Here is a 6,919-nt window from a genome sequence, read left to right on the forward strand (position 1 = left end):
CCAGCCCTGGCTCAGACCCTGAGTCTTTTCCAGGGCCTGGCACACAGCAAAGGTAGTCAAGGATGGGATTTAATAAGAAGGCAGGCCAGACTGCATGGATCAGGGCCAGGGCCCAGCCAGGTGATTGTCCTGCCCAAACACTTGCTGTCATGTCTGATCCCTCCAACCTCCTTCTTTGTCACCTTCCCATACTTGTTCCACCCTGATCCTTCCCTTCCTGTGTCTTTGGTCATTTCTGTGAACATCCTGTAGTAAGTTTTGTTCAGTCCCTCAAGCTCCCTCAAATGCACCTCTAATTTCACACTAACCATGTTTTCTCCATCTTACCAGTTACAATATTGAGGCAGATCCTCTGCAAAGCCAGAGTAGCTCCTTCAATGGCCCTGGCAAGCTCTGCCTTCCCTTCCTGTCTCTCTAATCACCTGCTCAGTAATGGTTGCGTGCCTGTGTGTTTAAATCACTGTTTTCCTCGTTATTTGTTATTTCTGTGATACAGAATAACCAAACAATTGACTGAAGGAGGTGCTGTGCAGTTTCACACGGGCTGTGGCAGGCTCCCCCAGGCGGGGGATGGTGGGGAGGCACCCACGCCCCGGAGCCCCTCGGTGCTGGGAGCTCCAGGGAAGGGAGTGCCCAGAAGCAGAAGGAGAAGAGGAAAGGGGAAGGGAGGGAAGAAGGGGACGGGTTCAGGGAAGGACGAGCAGGTTAAAGAGTCCAGCACACAGATGCATCAGCATTTTGCCAGCAATCTCGCGCTCACAGAAACCTCCTCCCCTGCTGGCAGCTCTTGCTGGTTGGGGAAGTAGGATGTGGTCCCAGCTCCTCGCTGCAGATGTTCCTCCTGCTTGGCAGGAGCACCCAAATACCTCATCCAAGTGGGAGCTGGCCTGCTCGGGTGGATAAACTGCTGCCAGCTGCTGGGGGATGGAGCAAAAAGCAGGGGGACTGGATGTATGGCAAGCTCTTCATGTTTTCCTGGGTGTCTAGAGGATGTCTGCTGTGCTGTGCTGGGGAGCATCCTCCTGCCAAGTACAGGATGTTCCAGCCAGGGCTGGATGTGAGCGAGGAGGAGCCAGCAGGTGGGCTGTGAGTGAGAGGAGATAAAGGCTGGGATGCTGTGCCTGGAGAGATGGGCTGGAGCCAGGCACAGCCACACAGCGATGGGGTGGGCAGTGTTTCTGGAGAAAAGAGCCTGGTGTCCCTGCAGAGCAGCTTCTTTCTGTGGCTCTGGTTTCCTGAAGCTGCAGACAGTGGAGCTCTTGCTCTGTGGTGGTTAGAACCTGCCAGCTCCTATCCTAACCTCCCTGAGATCCATGTTCATCTTGTTCAGAAGGAACTTGAGTCACAGTCCAGGGGGACCCTTCTTCCCTCCACTGGGCCCTTCAAAAAGGAGGAGCTGAGCTGAAAGATCACTGTTTGGAGAAGATGTTAGTTAAAAACATGAAATAACTCTTTGATAGCCTATCACTCACAACTTTGGCCTCACCAAATGAGAAAGATCACTACACCTGCAACTACAAAGACAGAGATTATTTAAACATTAATGGATTCATATTTTGTCAGACCAGAGCAATATTTCAACAGAGAAGATAGATAGATAGATAGATAGATAGATAGATAGATAGATAGATAGATAGATAGATAGATAGATGACAGACAGATAGATCTGAAGGAGGAGTTCAGAAGAGATATTCATTGCCATAAAATTTATATTGCAAACAGATTATTGAGAATGCAAGGCAACAGAAACAGAAATATAAAAACTTAAGTATGTTTAGACAGTAAGAAGACATTAAAATATCACTGGCAATCTTAATTTAGGAATAGCTTCTCTGTTATTTACAGTCTTACCATTTATATCCATCAGATGGGAAAAGCATCACACCAAGTGTTCATGATTACTGCTTTACTATATCAGAGCAAGGTAGTAGGGTCCATCTATACCAGATGAAATAATTTACAACCTGTAGCTGAGGAGGATGTGAAACATCACCTGCTAAATACAAACACTTTAAGTTCAGAAGTCTAGGGTCATGTACACTTCTGTTCTTAAGATCAGTAGCTCAGTACTCTCATTTCACTCATTTTAGATCTTAACAAACTTTGGAAAACTGGAGAGGTGCCAGAGGACTGATGGAGGATCAGCATGAATCAGTACTTAAAAGGGAATGATCCTAGACTGGATAAACAGACTCTAATGAGGGATAAATTAATGAAGTGGCTGCACTGGGACTGTGTCAATAGAGGTTAATAAGTATTTTCCACTGGGCTTTACTGATCAGACATATCTTGTCTGATACAAATAAGGTGGATTCAGAGATGTAAGACAGATACAGAGCAGGCAGGCAGAGCTTTTGTTTCTGGAACATTATTTTCCTGCCTGAGGACTAACACAGTTTCCAAACACTGCCATCAGTCTCAGCCCAGAGTTTCCTGACTATAAGCAGGGATTTGTGCTGTGTGAGACCCTGAAAAGAGAATTCACACCTCTCACTTGGCATGGAGCCCTCTGCCCTCACACTCTGTGAAATCCATAACCTTTAGCAAGATAACAGTTCCCTGGTGCCAACAGGATTTGCATGACTTGCTTTTCAATTCAGAGGCTGTAGCCACTGCAGGGTTTGAATTGCACATGCCCATGGAGAAGAAAAAACCTGCAGCTGGGGCAGTGCCAGCTGGAAACATTTCAGCACAAGAGGCAGCAGTCTGGATTTCAGGCAGATGTTTTAGTCAGCCTCTGGCTAGCCATTGTTTACTGGAGCATGTGCCTCAGGAACACTGAGTTTTGGGAAGAAAATCTCCTTCTCCTGGATGTGCCTGGCTGACAGGTAGCCCTGAGGTGGCTTGGGAAGATGGATGAGGCACACAGAGCCTCACTGCTGGTGGGATGACCTCTCAGAGCGTGCTGGCTGTAGGCAAAGAAGGTTTTTCATCTCACCTCTCTGCAGAGAATCACAAACCCTGCATTTCAAGGCTGTGGTAGTGCCAAAGGGGAGCATATGCACATACTAAGGAAGGACAAATAGGTGCATAATTATCTTTTCTGTTCATCCCACTGTGGAAAGCTTAAATGACAAGATGGAAATCCTGCAAAATCAGGAGGTGGTACTGCTGCTCTGTGTCCTTTTGCTATTCAAAGGAGCTTTTTTCTTCTTGAAGATCAGTACCAATGCAGATTTCCCTGTGATGTTCCTGCCACCCTTGGTGGGTGAGGGGTGATGTCTGACTTGCAGATGCAGCAGATGAAGGGCTGTTTTCCTGCTCAGCTGCTGTGTAAGGACCGGTGTCACACTGAGCTCTATCCTCTGCTCTTCAAAGGGGGGTTTTGAAGCAGCCCCACAGCTGCTGCCCCATTTTATGTCTGCCACCAGCTCAGAGGAGCAGTTGGTAAACAGCTTATACATCTATCAGAAGCCCAGGAGGCAAATTGGCATTGTATATGCATAGACATGCATATATTAATGAAATGTTTATCTTTTTGAAGATATTTTTTCTCAAAAATAAAAAATACTAAGGAAAATTTTCTCTAAATCTATCAAATGCTGACTCTCTGCTGAGATTTTGGAGCATGAAGGAGTAGATAGGAAAGCTTCTGCAATTCATTAAGTAAGATAATATAAAAGAGGGAGAATCCACAATCCTCATAAAACTCAAATGCTGAAAAATCCACAGGAGAATGAAGATTATAATGAATAATTCAGACAAGACATCCTTGAATGAGAATGTTTCAGCTTCCTCATTTGCTCAGTCTCCCATCTGATCTCCACGAGTTAAACATAAATGTGAAAAAAGTGAAACAGTTTTTCAGAACTGTTTGAAGCCCTCTGCCTGCATTCTGGAGCTTGGAGGGACGCCAGGGGCTGAGGTTTGCACAGGATCTGTGTGCTTGTGCCTCCCTCTGCTGACTGCTTCCCCAGACCTTCACTCCTTGGCTGCAAATCAGAAAGGGCCATGGTTGTTTTCCCCCTCCTGTTGGGCTGATGTTCCTCCCCATGTCCCAGGCAATGACAGTAAAGTCCAGGGAGCTGTTGGGTATGGGTTGCTCACATCAGCCCCACAGTGACATGGGTGTCACCCCAGCAGCCCTGTGTTCCCTTTGTGGCACTGCCCCATGGTCCCAGTGCCACTCAGGTTCTCTTTGAACTCTAAATTAAAGCACCTTTGTTTAAGGGAAAAACTCTGAAAGTAGTAGGGCAGAGACTCAAGGAAACTTACCATAAACTGAGAGATGCAGGCAGAGACCTTTGGCTACATCACTAGATTACGCCTGAGGTATACTGGAAATACTTCACTGAATTTTGATGTAGTCCTTTTTGTGTTTTCTCTTTGTTTGCTTGTTTGATTTTGGGAGGTATTGTTTGTTTGTTTGTGTTTGGTTTTTTTTGTTTGGTTTTGGTTTTGTTTCTTTTTTCTTTTAAAGTTTGAATATGTCTGCGACACGTCTTGGTACCAGTTTTAAAACCTTTTGGTCCTTGTAGGCAGCTACTAGGTAAAACTGACTGTGGAAACTGCAAACTTTAGAGGTTTTAGATTCTCTTCTCCTTTCACACACTCTCTACAGAAACTTCCTCTCCTCTCAGCAGAACATGTGCCCCCAGCAAAAGTAAGAAATGTACAATCTCAGCATAGCAGGATTAACAGAAAATCATGACCCTTGCACTGGGGGGAGCATGGCTGTCCTTGAGCTGGTTGTCCCTTGATGATCTTGGGTGACCCTTTCTGTAGAGGGAGTCAAACCCAACTCTTCTGGGATGATGGAGAGGGATCTCCATTTATTCCTCTTCCAGAGTATTTCCTCAGGTTGGGGCTCATAGACATGAGATTAAAGTCTGTTCTAACAAACCAAGTTTGTTAGTCAGGTTTCCTTTGGACTTGTAAACACTGTGAAAACAGCTCCTGGCTGCCCCAGAAGTTTTGTGCTGTGGAAGCTTTGTTAGAAAGCTCTGAGGAAATTGCTGTCCTTTCAGAATAAAGTGTGCCAAGTGGAATAGCCCCACGGCCATCATGCTGGGAGCTGAGGGCTGATTGAAAGTGCAAAAGCCAATGCCCAGGCTGTAATCAGTAATGGCTGTGTCAGGAAGCTGAAATTGCTGCAGGGAAGGAGACAGGAGAGCAGGGTCTGCTCCTGCTGGAGCTGAGACTAAGATAAATGGCAGCAGAAAAGCCCTGCTACCAAAGATCTATGGAATAAATTGATGCATTAGAAGCCTCAGCACATTAGATCACTGGAAAGGACACTCAGAGCACCAGGGAGCCAGTGAGGGCTGAAGGCAGCACTGCCTGCCCAGATGAGTTACTGAGCTCCACCCTGGCACTCCAACAGCCAGCTGGTGAGTCACAGGGGCTGCAGCATCAGTGACAGTGATGTATCATTAGCTTTGGGATGTATTGAAATTTTCATATATGTGCTGAATTAAACCTTCACCCAGAGTGCAGAGAAAAACACATGATGACTTTTAATACAAATAAAATATTAGACAGCAGAAAGCATATAGTCTTTTATAGTCTATGGTGATGATGTTCTGAAGAGACTCCAAAGCTCTCTGTAATTTATGGGCCAAATCTATTTCTAGGAAGTAATGCCAGGAATATTTTTGAGGAAGGGGAGCTAAAGCTTAGCATGTCTGCCTTGGAACTGCTGTTACAGATGCAGCCAGCTGTAATAAATGTAAAACACACTAAACAAGACCAAGGGGGTTGTGTCCAACCTGAGCAGTACAAATCCTTCCAGTGTTAAATCATCCAAGATTTCCTCTGATATTACTTCCTCTATTAAATACCAAGTTATTTTTTATTTCAGACCTGAGAAGCATAGGTACTTTTCACTGAAGATTGAAGATACTTACTTTGAACTGTAGAAAGAAGTGAATCTGTTTGGTCTGTTACATTAGGGGCTCAATAAAGACTCTCACTGCTGTCTACAAAGTGATCACATCACCCAGGAAGAACTTTGATGCACAAGTGAGTCCAGGTGGGAGAGATGTAGGTTGGTTAAGTGTAGAAGATGTGTAGCGCTTAAAAAACAAGATACTATAGCAAAGCATGGGCTGAGAAACAAGTAACTGCCCTGTTCCAGTAGTCTCTAAGTATTGATTCATTGATTATTATGCACAAGTAACAATTTGTGGTTTTCAGCAAGTTTTGCCTGTGTTTTGCATTTGTTCTCAGTTATTCAATGGATGTTGGAAGAAGGTTAAGTCTCTCTGTCCCACTGAGCCATAGCTCCAAGTTTAAAGCAGTATATGATGCAGGGCACTCCCACAGTCACCCCCTCCAGCGCTGCCATGCCCCACCCAGACCCTACAACCCCCTCAGTGTTTAACCTGGGCACAGCCAGAGCCTGCTCAGGGAAATAATTAACACACAAGTACTGAAAAATGAGCATAGAACCAAGTGTTCTGTAGGTCAAGAGCACTTGTGTGTCAGGAAGCCACATCCTTCACACCATGGGGTTGTGTTTTACCAAGTGGCTCAAGAGGACATGAAGGGTCTCTCCACTGGGTCCTGGAGATCCTTTTTTCCCAAGGCTTACCCTGGGAACAGAGGGTTACAGGAGGCCTTTGTGCCTTCCCACCCAGTGCTTCAGCTCAGGACACGGTCAAGCTCGTTGAAGCTGTGATAATTTTCCAGCCTCACTGGAATTCAACACTTTTCACCTTTGAAGCTGTGTGGAAACCCAGGGCACCGGGAATATTTCCCTGTTGGCTCTGGAATGCCCTGACCCCCAGGGGAGCACTGACTTTGACCCTGATTCATGGAGAAAGTTTCCTAAACTCCAGAATAGACTGGAATCCACTAGGGTGTGAAGCAGATTGCAGAGAGTAGTGTAGGTGTATCACTTAGGTGGGAAATTTAGGGTTTGGGATTTTTAGCATGTTGTGGATGGAAGCAAGATGGAGGGCACAGGGTGTCATCCTGG

The sequence above is a fragment of the Ammospiza nelsoni genome, chromosome 5 (genome assembly GCF_027579445.1).
Source record: "Ammospiza nelsoni isolate bAmmNel1 chromosome 5, bAmmNel1.pri, whole genome shotgun sequence".
Taxonomy (NCBI): domain Eukaryota; kingdom Metazoa; phylum Chordata; class Aves; order Passeriformes; family Passerellidae; genus Ammospiza; species Ammospiza nelsoni.